The following is a 14388-nucleotide window of genomic DNA, read 5'->3' as shown; positions in this document are numbered from 1 at the left end:
CGCCTTTGTTCTTATAGAGAGCCCTGACGCGTGATAACTTAAAAGTTTCAGGAACTTGTTCTTTCTCCCACATAAGCACAAACATTTCCCAGACGCGCGAATGCAGTTCCTCGCCGCCGTACTTCAGAAGTTCACCTGGTATAAGGTCTAGGCCAACCGCACGCTGATTTTGCTGTTGTTTGATGGCACAAAGCACCTCATGTTTAGACAAGGCATCATCCAATTCTTCTGCTATTTGAAGTTGAGGCAAACTGTCTATGTAGTGTAGATCGGCTGTTCGATCTACATTAAGTAGCTTATTGAAGTGTTCTGCCCAACGATCTAACACTTCATTTTTGCTTTTCAGCAGACTTTTACCATCCAGCGACTTCAGTGGTACCTTTATGAAGTGGTGTTCGCTATAGAAATCACCGAGCTGATTACTATCAGCAAGCCACTGGATGTATTGAGCCTTGTCTTGCCACCATTTATCTTTAGTGTGTCTCGTGACTTTACGCAACTCACGGTCACTCTCTCTTATAAGTGCGCTGTTATTACTGCGCTTGAGAAGTTCTCGGTGTTTGGCAATAGCTTTAGAAAGAACTTCGTCGTTCTCATCAAACCAGTCTTGCTTGCGTTTATTTTTTAGACCTATGGTGTTAGTGGCTACGTCAAGAATGGACGACGATAAAGCGTTCCAGTCTGCATCAATATCACCGGTATTTTGATGAGAGTGTATATCACATGCCAGCGTTTCAGCGTATTTGCTTCGGGGTCCCGGATGTTTTAGTTTCTCAATGTTTATGTTCTGAGGCTTTTTCCTGCTAGCCCTGAATGGTCGCCGAAGGCAAAGACGCAGTTTGGTGACAATTAGTCTATGGTCCGTCCAGCAATGAGCACCGCGCATAACACGAGTGACTAGGACCTGAGAGATGTCTCGCTGCCTCGTGATGGCATAGTCAATGAGGTGCCAGTGCTTAGATCGTGGATGCATCCACGTAGTTTTGTGCTTAGCAGCAAGGCGAAACATGGTGTTTGTGATTGCAAGTTGGAATTGAGCACATAAACTAAGCAGCAACTGGCCATTAGAGTTGATGTTGCCTACCCCATGTCTACCCAAAACTTTAGGCCACGCTTCATAATCTCGACCAACTCTAGCATTGAAGTCCCCTAACAAGAGAATCTTTTCTCTGTTCGGTATTTTATGGAGACACTGTGTAAGTTCTTCATAAAATTTATCCTTGATGTCGTCAGAACTACCTAGCGTCGATGCATAGACACTGATAACATTAAGGAAATTGTCACCGTCTAAGTGAAGGCGCAATGTGGTTATACGGTCCGAGATGTGGATTGGACATTCTTGAAGTGTCTTCACAAGATTATTCTTGATCACAAAACCAACTCCCGACCTTCTTGGTTCTGTTGCAGCAGTGCCCTTCCAGTAGAATTCCATTTTTAATATACGTTATTTATGTATATTTCGATTGGTTCTAATAAAAACATATAATCATCGGCAAGGATATTGAGCCTTGACCTTCACCTGCGCAGAAGCGATTTATTGGTTTATTGCCTTAAGTGTACAGTGCGCAAAGCGATCCCCACTCTTCCGCCGAGAGCTCCATATCCGTGCCGATAACTATACTATTTTTACTACCTATAGTTACTGCAAGCCCTCCTAAAACAAAAAACACAACTTTTTTCTACAAAAATGTGCATAGGAGCTTAATCCACCTATTAAAATATTTAAAAATAAAAGACCCTCTCACCCCGTTTATCCCCTCTAACGGCGCGGATAATCACGGTAGGGTGTGAAAACTTCAAAAATAGCTCAGCAAGGGTCGCTAATACTTTTAAAATCTCATCACCCTTGACTGATCTGAATTATTTAAGGGTTTTACCCTTTTTAGGGTTCCGGGTCAGAAATTGAGATGAAGGAACCCTTATGATTGTGGTTCGTGCTTTTTATAATAGTAATGAATGTTTATGCGTGAAATGAATTTTTATTATGAAATTATTTGGCAAAAAACATAAGATTCCTTTATTTGTCTAAAGAATCGTTAAAAGAACAAATGTAACTTAGACCAAGAATTAAATAACTCTTTATTACTAAAGGATACCTATGCTAGATTTCCGACAGTGTAATAGTTTGTTGTATTCTGACACTTACACGAATATTAGACGTTTATACAACATGTACCGTAATTAACGCACACCCTCAAACACCCCAATTAGAATATTTTGTTATAATCATAATACATACACTGAATTTTTAATTTAACATGTATGTGCATTGTTATTTACTAAATTAGTTATACCAATTCTTGGAGAACTTTTTGGTCATACTACTACGCACGCAAATATCGCGCTGCGCGCCGCTCGACTCGACACAACATAACGAAATTACGGAAAAGCCGACAATACACGAAGTCTTATTACTTTGAGTTACGGTCTATTTGAATTTGTTTTGACTGTACAGGGTTAATATGACAATAATTTCCGTAGTTTTAATTATTTTTGGGATAAAAAATTACCTATATTAAAAATGATATAAATCGATTCAGTAAACGATTCTGAACAAACTAATTTCAGGATGTGCGTTAATTAAGTCACATGTTGTATATAAAAGTTGTTTTATTTAAAGTGTAAGAATTTTTCAAATGGGTTCTGTGTAGTTTTGGAGCCTTTAATAAAAATCTTTTCTCTTCATTATATTCATACCTATAGATTAGTGTAGATTTTTATTTCAAAGTCCGATAAGTTTAAACTTGTACTAACCAAAGTCAAAGTCAAATCATTTATTTCATTTAGGTCTTTACCTACAAGCACTTATGAATGTCAAAAATTATAAATAGGTTTGATTCTAGTTGCCCAATCTATACTAAAAATAATATATACTTATACTCACAAAATAAGAACTCCCTTCTTAGAATAGACTTTAGATTTTTCTACCAAACTCCGGAACCCTTTACCCGCAAGTCCGACTCACCCTTAACCGATTTTTTTAGCTAATGAAGCTAAAGGGTAGTTTGGTTATGCATTTTAATGCGCTTCAGTAATTGGAGCGAGGTCGGGAACTGGATGGGTGGCTTTTTAGCACAGTAGCCAGTGTTAAATCAATTTTTTTACGCTCGTGTTGGTTTTTAAATGTATTTTTAGTGGGGATATAGGGTGTAAATATGTCAAATTAGTGCACTGATTGACTGTAAAAATTATGGGGGACACACTTTTTGCGTTGCATATTTTTTTGCAAATTTATTATATTTGCCACTACGTGAATGTGCCTTTGCTAAGTTAAAAAAAAAAACACATTGTGCAGAGCTCTTTAAGCCGCGAGACCGAAGAAATTTAGATGTCTGGACGAATTGTTTTCAATATCTCTCGGGAAACTCGCATAATAAATCTGACTGACTTCCTTTTATTCCCTATTTCCTATTTTTTTATTGTTGATGACAAAAATATTCGTTATTTTTGTCATCGTCGTGTGTCGTGGTGGCCTAGTGGGCAAAGAACCAACCTCTTGAGTATGAGGGCGCGGGTTCGATTCCAGGTCAGGCAAGTACCAATGCAACTTTTCTAAGTTTGTATGTACTTTCTAAGTATATCTTAGACACCAATTACTGTGTTTCGGATGGCACGTTAAACTGTAGGTCCCGGCTGTCATTGAATTGTCCTTGGCAGTCGTTACGGGTAGTCAGAAGCCAGTGAGTCTGACACCAGTCTAATCAAGGGGTATTGGGTTGCCCGGGTAACTGGGTTGAGGAGGTCAGGCAGGGCAGTCGCTTCTTGTAAAGCACTGGTACTCAGCTACATCCGGTTAGACTGGAATCCGACCCCAACATAGTTTGGGAAAAAGGCTCGGAGGATGATGACAAAAATATTCGTTATTTATACGACCTGAAAATTATATCTCCGTTCCAAGCATTCCTTACGTACCTTGTTCAGCACCATCTAGTAATCAGCTAAGATAAGAATTAAAAAAAGAAAATAACTCATTGGTTCAGCTTTCGTACTTACCAATATTTTTAATGACTGATTTCACTATATTCTTTTTTTGTAATACCTACGTACTTTTACCAAATAACTAACATAGGTACTTGATGTTATTCTTTTTCAGACGATTCCTCCTGAGTTACTGAAATACAAGGCATCGAGCAAAGCTATGTATAAGCGACTGAGGATGAAAAATCGGCTGCTACGAAACCATTTTGATAATATGTGAAAGACGACCATCGCTAATTCTTTACCTAGGTTATCATTTGATCCAGCTATAGTGAAATAAGAAGACGCTTTTAATAGTTGAACCTAATCTATCTGCTGATTTAAAACTGCTACTAAAACAAGCACTTGTATCAAAAATATAATTTGTTTGTTTTATTTTTATTTTACTATTAGCTTTCGCCCGCGGTTTCACCCGCGTCCCGTAGAGGGATCCTAAAACCTTCTCCCGGGTCTAAGTTACCTCCCCTCTAATTTTCAGCCAAATCGGTCAAGCCGCTTTCATGTTAGCGACGGAAAGCGGGTTTCATTTTTTTATATATATGTTACAGCCAAAGGGATTAAATATATATTATACATAATCACTGGTCATTATATGTAATTCCCAAATTGATCTGACAATGTGATAAATTAATTACTTTATCTGGATATTATTTATAATAGCAGGTCAAAGTTAGCCAAAGTAATAAATATAGTAAGTAGGTATTACCAACTCGGTACTGACTAATTCTTAAAAACGGCTCAAGTTATTGCCGACTTTTTTTATGATAAATCATCAAATGATTCCTCCCGCTGGGGTTTAGCAGCTTGAAGGAGTGTCAGACTGTTAGTGACTTAAACCCACTGGGGTTTGCTGAATCTTTTCGAAGAGCGCGTGGAACAACGCTTGACGGGCCCGTGTCTTCGAAGAGACGGAAGGACGATGAGCCACCCGCACAAACCGCCCACAGACCCACGCCTACGATGGCCGGGAGACGTCCCTTGACACCGGGCGCCCGTGGTGTCTTCCACGTCCTTGGCAGCAGCTGGGATGAGAGGTGTGAACTTCTCTAGCGTCTGCATGAGATGACGGCATCCCATTACCTCTCACCCCGGACCATGGCTTGAAACAGGGCCGGGCACGAGAGGTCGCCGCTGCCTATTGCCTCGACGAGGACACGGCGGTGCCCTTCCCAGGCAGGGCACACCTGAACTGTGAGGTTCACCGTGTCCTCCGGGCCGTCTCTATAGTGGCCCGAGCCAACACCTCAAAGAGAGGACTTTTCGCTACTATTATGGCGTGCCCTGCTCTGGGCTAACTAGCCTTTTTCGAATTATATTAAAGTCAGCTACCAGACACTTTAGTTAGTTAACATGAAAAAATAATTGTTTTATTACATTATCCAAGTCTATGGAGATATTATATAAAATTGCTAGTTAATGTGATTAATTCTGTATCAATTATCACTTTATCCAAATTGAGTAGATATAACAAATAATAGCTAGATAATATATATAATATTTAGACTTATTACTTTGGCTGTAACATATAGATTAATTCATACTTTTCCATCGGCTAGACCATACTACCATTTACTACACCCATCTAAATTGGTAAAAGATGATGATAAAAGATATTTTAATTACTCACTTTTTAAATTAATAGTCCCCAGGCCGGCGAACAAATTTTTTTTTGATACATATACATTTAAGACTTAGTGAGTGCCTTCCTTACGATGAGTCCGACAAACTTTTCGAATGCGCAAAGGACATTGTTCCGGCTCCATACATGTTCTGCCTAAGAACCGTTCGAATGGAAAGTGACTTCTATAAACTCTTAAAATTATATGGAATCCTATGAAATAAGTTTTCACGAACGGACACTTCAGGAAACTAAAATAATTACGAAAAAAGTTAATATTTTGAGGTTATAAATAAAAAATAACCAAGCTTGCGTGAAATATCAGAGTAGTACTATCAAACTACACTATACAAAAAATCAACAATACTATGTACAGCTCTATATGTTCTCTTCTAGATCTAGGAAAAGACTACTCTACTAGATACTAGGAAAAGAGATAGTAAATAGTCAAGTTTAAGATAATTCTTTGACAATGATCATTTTATAAAGTTGCATTTTCTGTCTGTCCCTTTGAATGCTTTAGATCTTTAAAACTACGCAATGGATTTGGGTGCGATTTTTTTTAATAGATAGAGTAGGTCAAGAGGAAGGTTTACACCAAGGTTTTACATTGCCACCGTGCGAAGACGGGGCGTGTGACTAGTTTTCATAAATGCTTAGAATTTTTATGAAAAACAACTACCTAAACGCTTTTGCTTTCAACGTTACGTTTCTTAATATATAGTGAATCCACTTTGGATTTGTGATAAAACGCATAAGTTTCCAAAATGGAAGAGTTCCATTCACCACAATTCATAAAATATCGATATTATTACGATAGAGAATTATTTATTTAAATGATTGTTACTACTTTTATATTAGACAGTTACCTAGCTATCTACATGCCATAAGGCGGGAATCGAACCCGCGGTCTATTACCAAGAAGGCACAGACCATACTAAAAATGTCATTACCACACAAAATAATTTAACAGTTAAAGTAAGGTTTACCAATAACAATGAAAGAGGTTTTCGAGGATGTGCAATAAAAACAATATTTATATTCAATTAAAGGTTTTTAATCATCAATATTTCTCAATAATATATCTAAGAACTGAGCTTTGGTATCTCGCCCAGCTTAAATACCAGATAATAGTCATTATGTGGGCACAACAGCCCACTGTTCTACGCCCAACGATACAATTGCAACAGTATGCCTGATGGTAGGAGCTTCTTACAAAGTACACAATTGCGTCCAACAGTGCATTGCATCTTATTATGCTCGACTGCTTCAGACCAACACGTCGTACATATAAGGTCATGAGCTTCAACCTGTAATAATAAATACAAAAAATCATTAGTAAATATCAAGTAACTTGCAATTGTGGCAATTGATTTGAAAACCGAGAAATTGTGTGCTTATGAAAACATAAGTAGGTAGTAACATTCTTATCAAAATTAGAAAAACACTTTCGTAGACCACTTACCATACGGGGAACAGTCCATTGTTGTATGCAACGAAGTATATCTTCGTTTTCTAATACCAAAGAACCTCCAGCAGATCCACAATTTATACAATATACTATATTCTGCATCCATTGTTGTAATTATAATATAACTAAATTCGATCACAGACAGAGCAATATCCGAAAATGCTAGTAAAATCCAGTCCAGTTCTTTACACAAAGCCGAGTCTACCAAGTACGCAATCTAATCGGAGTCCGTAATCAAGCCAAAGTTGTTAGAATAAAACCATAAAACGCATAGAAAATCACAAAAGAAACGATAGTCGCAAAGCAATCAAACCAATCAAACTGACTTCTAGCAAACTGACTGAAGTACACCAGTGTTGCCAATTACGAAAACTATAATCCTACTCGAATGCCAAGCTAGAAATTCGCGATTCGCTCAAAACCATCTTAAAACATTATACAGAATACTAGCTTTTTTCTAGCTAGTCAGTTTAGGTATTTAAATGAATAAAGTGTTACCAACTAATTTTAATAACCGACTTCGGAAAGTAGGTTCTCAATTCGATCCGTATTTACCGAAATCCCGAAAACTTCCGAAACTGGCAGCACTGGCTGACGGAAACATTTTATAAGGCATCAATAATTGTGACCCTACTTTTTATTTGGAATTTATTTATTTGAAGTGTCCGTGGAATACTAAAATATGTTTCAAACAATATAAAAATAAATAAAAATTATAGTATAATTTATATTCACATCGGTTCTTAGGCCAAAATTGAACAATGTCCTTTGGTGCCGCTGCGTTTTTTAATGCTTGACTCCTGGAATAGTCGATATGACGTCACTATGACTCTTTGTACATAAACGTTTCATTTTTTGAGATTCGTTTAATAAAGTTAACTAGAAAATGGTGGTCAACTTGTCCGATAAAGATCGTGCTGCGTTTGGAGTGTCCACCATCCTGAAAATGTCGGTATGACGTCACTACGACTCTTCGTACATACAAGTTTCATTTTTTGAGATTTGTTTAATAAAGTTAACTAGAAAATTGTGGTAAGCTTGTCCGACAAAGATTATGCTGCATATGGAGAGTCCACCGTCCGGAAAATGTAGATATGACGTCACTGTGGCTCTTCGTACATACAAGTTTCATCTTTTGAAATATGTTTAATAAAGTTACTTTCAATATTGTGGTAAGCTTGTCCGACAAAGATCATGCTGCATATGGAGTGTCCATCGTCCGGAAAATATAGGTATATTTTAAGATTTGGTATAAAGTACTGACAATTGGTGTGAAGTATGTTAATAGTAAATATTGCATTTAGAAAGTCGTTTCGAATGATATATGTATCATTACTACAGGAGGGATCATATCATTACTACTGACTTGAAAACACCTATCGATAAAATAATCTTATATAAGCTCTAAGCTTCTGAAATACTAACAATTCGCCGAAGTTTTTTTAATATGAAATGTTGCATTTAAAAACGTCTTTTGAATTATGTATAACTCATTACTAGAGATAGGATTTATTTAATTGAAAACTTCTATCAATAATTATAATTTTAAATAAGCTCTAGCTTCTAAACTACTAACAATTTGTCGGAAGTATGTTAACACGAAATGTTTCATTTGGAAAGGTTTTTCAAATAATATATAATTTGTTACTAAAGAAGTAATGGATTAGCTTGACAGAACCTATCGATAATATAATCTTAGAAAAGCTCTAGCTTTTAAAGTACTAACAATTTGTCGGAGTTATGCTAATACAACCTTGCGCTGAAAAAGATCTTTTGATTGAAATATGGCTCATAACTTCAAGTGAGATGTTATTCCTTAACATAATGTAAAGTATCAATAATATGCCTTAGGTCAGTTATGTCTTCCAAAATACTAAGAATCGGTAAGTGGTATGTTAAGACGGAATATAGCGCTTAAAAAGATCTTTCGATTGACATACGGTTCATACCTTGAGGTGGGACATTATTCCCTAACATAGTAAAACCTATCGATAATACGCCTTATTTGGGCTATATCTTCTAAAATACTAAGAATTGATAAGTGGTATGTTGAGACAAAATGTTGCACTTAAAAAGACCTTTTGATTGATATAGAGTCCATTCATAGATGTGGGATATTATTCCTTAACATAATATAAACTATCAACAATACGTCTTAGTAAGGCTACTTTTTCTAAAATAGTAATTAAAATTGGTAAGTAGTATGCCAATTTAATATACTTAAATAATGCACGTGAATATTTAAGTCAGAAATTGACAAAAAGAATAAACTTCTTTCAATTGTAATATTTTTTTCTCATTTTCTTGTCGAACTGACTATTTAACTCAATGTATTTGTCGGACAAGTCCATATTTGCATTTAGAATAATGTTATCTATCATTGTTATTCTTGTCCGACATGTATGTATGGGGAGACACAGTGACGTCATATCGACATTTTTCGGATGGTGGACACTCCAAACGCAGCATGATCTCTATCGGACAAGTTGACCACAATTTTCTAGTTAACTTTATAAAACAAATCAAAAAAAATGAAATTTGTATGTACGAAGAGTGGTAGTGACGTCGTACCGACATTTTCAGGATGGTGGACACTCCAAACGCAGCACGATCTTTATCGGACAAGTTGACCACCATTTTCTAGTTAACTTTATTAAACGAATCTCAAAAAATGAAACGTGTATGTACGAAGAGTCGTAGTGACGTCATATCGACAATTCCAGGAGTCAAGCATTAAAAAACGCAGCGGCACCAAAATTTGCGCATTCGAAAAGTTTGTCGGACTCATCGTAAGGCACTCACAAAGTCTTAAATGAATATGTATCAAAAAAAAATTTGTACGCCGGCCTGGGGACTATAAGTTAAGTGTAACGGACATCAAATACTAATATGTATCTAAGTAAATGTACAAAATAAAACCATAGTAACACTGTTAAACATATTTTATTAATAATAATAAAATCAAAACTCAATACTAAACATTTTTATTAATATTTACAATCACAACTCAACTTCGGAATTAATATATTACTAGCATTTGCTTTTCGTTACAATTTAAATATAAAATAAACTTAAACAGTAAATAAAATCCTTATTTAAAAAATAATTAAAGTGAATTTGTCAAAAAAAAACAATGAATTCGTTCCATATTTAAAAAGTACACAACTCACTTTTTAAAATACGCTCAAAGTACGCAACTCACTTTTTACAGGGTACGTACTAAACATACATACATATTGCGTAGACCAAAATACTTAATTTACGTATAAAATATTTCAAATGTGTACCTACAGTATAATTATCTAGCGATCTGTAACAGTTTTAAAATATATTCCTTATATTTAGTTTTATATTCAATCTAAGCCATTTTTCGAATGTTTAGAGTGACTATCTTAACCCAACAGCTTTAGAAGAAAACCAGGATCAAATGAATATTTGGTACTTTTACGTATAAATTAAATTCATACAACCAAAACTTTAATGTTTACGTGAAATGTCATTTTGTACATTTGTAGTCACTTTATACATTCGATGTCAGGACAATATTTGGCAGTATTAAAAAACCTACAGCTCTATAATGCATGTTATTATGTTCTTCTTTAAAAATAAATTAGATTTCGGAGTTCCCTCATCTTCACAAAGTTTATATGCCATATCAACTAACTAACACCAGCGGTTTCACCCGATTTCCATTCTAACTATTCTGGGTACCGAAATAAAAAATTGGCTATAGTCTTCCTCGATAAATGGGTTATTTAAATCTAAAATCTACTGAAATTAGCTCGTTCATTCAAACCAACTCTTCATCTTTATAATATAAGGATAAAATACTGATACGGATGAAGATTTTCCAATTGTAAGGTAAAATAAACAAATAAATCTTTTAAGAAAAAAATAAACTTAAACAAAAAATAAAATACTTATTTAAAAAATGATTAAAGTGAATTTGACAAAAAAAAACAATGAAATCGTTCCATACTTAAAAAGTACACAACTCACTTTTTAAAACTCACTCAAAGTATGAAACTCACTTTTTTACAAAGTATATACTAAACATACGTATACTATGAACCAAATATTTTTTTGACGACATTGAGTATTGAGTATTATTTTTTGAAGAAATTTTAAATCTACAGACTGTCTAGACTAGATTTTAATTTAAGTAATATTTTGATCTAACGAATAACATGCATTATAGAAACTATTCCATTTTACATGAAAACATAGCCACGATCTTTTTTTCTGCTGCAAATGACATGTTGTACATTTAATGTATTGTATGACTATCATATACTACGAAGGCCCAATGGTCACTATAGCAACTTCTCTTAGGATCTGAACGTACATATATTGTGTTAAATGGCTGATTTCAGAATAGCACAGTTATTTGACGAGCAAAATAATATTTTTGAGTGTGTATTTTGACTAAGTAACTTGAATTTATAGCTGGTCACTAGATCATATGCTGAGCCGTGACCTTGTTGGCACAAAATTTTGCAAATTTTTGTTGCTATTTTATTTTTATCTGTGTCTTGTCTTGCTCTACTTTTCATTTCTTTGCCTATTGTGCCAAAAAGCCACTTTTCTTTTTTTTTTTTTACTAGTAGCTAACTTCAGACTGGCAAAGTTATTTGACGAGAAGTATTATTAATGTTGTTATTCAACATGTCATGTGAAGCAGTTAGACTCATTATACCAACATTACATTACAACATATATTAAACTATATAATCATAATATATATATAATTATTATTTACATTATACAAGGTGTTGATTTGCATTTGTGCCATAGTTCAGGAGGAGGACATACAATACGTAAATAATCGATTGGAATTACAGTAGATGGGAAATAACTAATATGCACTGCTTTTTTTGTCATTTTAATGTCGTGGTATTTTCGAAGTAATCCAATTTTATGAATGAAATTTATGAGCGATCGTTGCGTATGCTTTGTGTTTGCGTTTGTGTGAAGGTGCAGCACGGTTTTAACGCCACTAACATACGCGCCAAGTTTAAATAAGGCTAGATGACATTTACGGAATTTCGAAAAAAAATTAAAGAAAAAAAATTACGTACCAATTTTTTTATTGATTTGGGTCGAGAATCATTAGCATAATTACCTCCTTGAATATGGCACGGATGCAAATCAACAGCTTGTATACGAACACAGTTTTATTTGTATTTTACTTTGTCTTAAAAATATAACTAATATTTTTTATTTACTAAATGTCGTATCGTTTTATTTCATTTTAAATTCGTTGCTGTTAGAAAGTTTTGTTTGGTTTAATTTCAAATAATTGTGTACCTATAACCTATATCCCTTTTCAGAATCTAAGATGATCAGTGTACTTAGTTTCATTGAAATCGGTTCAGTAATTTTTGCGTGAAAGCGTAACAGACAGAAAGAATTACTGCCGCATTTTTTGTTTGGATAGGCCACTATATTTAAGTAATTTATCTTTTCTTTGGCACATTTTTTTTGGCTTATTTGAAAAAAGTTGGTCGTAAAATTTTATTATGTAAAAAAAACATTATTTGCTTTAATATTAAACTTAAAAAAAATACATTTTAAAACGATAAATAGATAGAAATATTTTATTTTACTATATTGTTCTCTTAAAATAATACTTATAAAATGAAAAAAAGCACATTTGTGATTTTCTTAATGTATTTCTACTGTCTCCAGATCATAGATATAATATTACTAAACAAGATTGCGCACGCTCAAAATATATATTTACGAAAATGAACTCTATTCTAACGCAATAAGGTACTAAATTGATTGCATAATACACAGAGGCAAATCCGAGCCGAGAGGGATAGTTCGAACGGAGGCTGTCTGTCTCTTTCTAACACCTTGCCAGCATAAAAAAATGTTGTGATCAAAAGTTTTGTCTTCCCATAAAACAATTGAATCACTTATATTTTTATCTTATTTTAACAATTGTAAGTCAACAAATTAATAACAATCGCATTAATTTATTCGTATTTATTATTAAAACATAAACAACATAAATTTTTATTTTGCTTTTTTTTATTTTCTAGCGGTAACCCTGAACATTCTTGGCGCGTAATCAGCATTTAAAATTTTGTTTATATTTTTTTGTATTAAATCAATTTAAACTATTAAAATGGTGAAAAGTGTTGCGTTTCTACTTGCAAATGTGAATCCTATGGTGGTTGCAATATATCGTTCCACAGGTTAGCTAATAATAACATTTTCGTAAACCAAACAACTAGGGTGCCCATGAATTCTTGTAACGAGTCAAAATATGGGTGATGGATTTTAAAACTGTTGTACTATTGTTATAGCTTCCCAAAAAATGAAGAAAGGCGACATAAATGGCTCAGCAGTCTATATATGAAGTAGAAATACAAAAAAAAACAGTCTTCACTTCGAATCTTCCTGCTTTTATACTGCTAATTTCCGCTAATTATTAAAAGCCTTTATTAGTATCTTAAGGTCACAAACTGCGTAAGTTAAAACTTCAATACTAATCTGTGTTTAATAATCTTAGCAAATTCGGATTTGTCTCACATAGCTTAATCTCATAGTCACCCTATTAGAAAGGGACAGACAGCCTCCGTACTAACTGTTTCACTCGGCTCGTTTTTTGGGTTTATATGCGCAGTCCTGTTTACTAATATTATGTCTATGCTCCAGATAGACTGGAAGCCGGTCCCAACATAGTGAGGCAAGGCAGATAATCTGTCATATTCCTTTTAAATTCTGGCATGAATTACAAAAATAAACAAGAAAATACATAACCATTAAAAACCACCACACACAGAAAAAAAAAATACATAAAAAAATGTCTTCCATTTATTTTTAAACATTTATTAAAATAACACTTTCACTTACAACACTCTGTTTTACAATTTCATTTTGTATTTTACATTAAGTAACACTGTATTTTACATTTTTAGTCGACTTTTACAAGTCGTAACACTAGGCCTTTTTGACTATTTGACACGTGCTTTCAACGCAGGTGTGAATATTTTAGGTTACGCTACTATTTGAACATGTTTCTTTTCTCTGGGCTCTTTTAAAACGTACGAAGTCGTCCTTCTGAGAGAACCTACGGAATCTGTGAAAAGAATATGATGTTCAGTTTTGTTTTAAAAGATAATTATAAGTAGAATTAACTAATTATGTACGTATGGATTCATCATCATCATCATCATCATCAGCCTATCGCAGTCCACTGCTGGACATAGGCCTCTTCAAGTGCACGCCACTGAGATCGATTTTCGGCTTCGTATGGATTATGTAAGTATAATATACAGTATGCAGCTGTTTTCTTTCATTTCATTCTTAG

At 34.3% G+C, this 14388-nt stretch overlaps 1 protein-coding gene across 1 annotated transcript in view; it reads right to left on the bottom strand.

Moving 5' to 3' along the window:
• Positions 1–13679: 13679 nt before the first annotated feature.
• LOC124644200 (glutamate receptor ionotropic, kainate 2) overlaps positions 13680–14388 on the bottom strand; it is a 44346-nt gene continuing 43637 nt past the window's right edge. Inside the window, exon 21 of the mRNA XM_047183450.1 lies at positions 13680–14157. The gene's annotated coding sequence lies outside the window, so the exon portion shown is untranslated. The remainder of the gene's footprint in view (positions 14158–14388) is intronic.

The sequence above is a fragment of the Helicoverpa zea genome, chromosome 29 (genome assembly GCF_022581195.2).
Source record: "Helicoverpa zea isolate HzStark_Cry1AcR chromosome 29, ilHelZeax1.1, whole genome shotgun sequence".
Taxonomy (NCBI): Eukaryota; Metazoa; Arthropoda; class Insecta; order Lepidoptera; family Noctuidae; genus Helicoverpa; species Helicoverpa zea.
The sequence above is the reverse complement of the archived record's forward strand: the minus strand, read 5'-3'. Positions and strand labels throughout refer to the sequence as shown.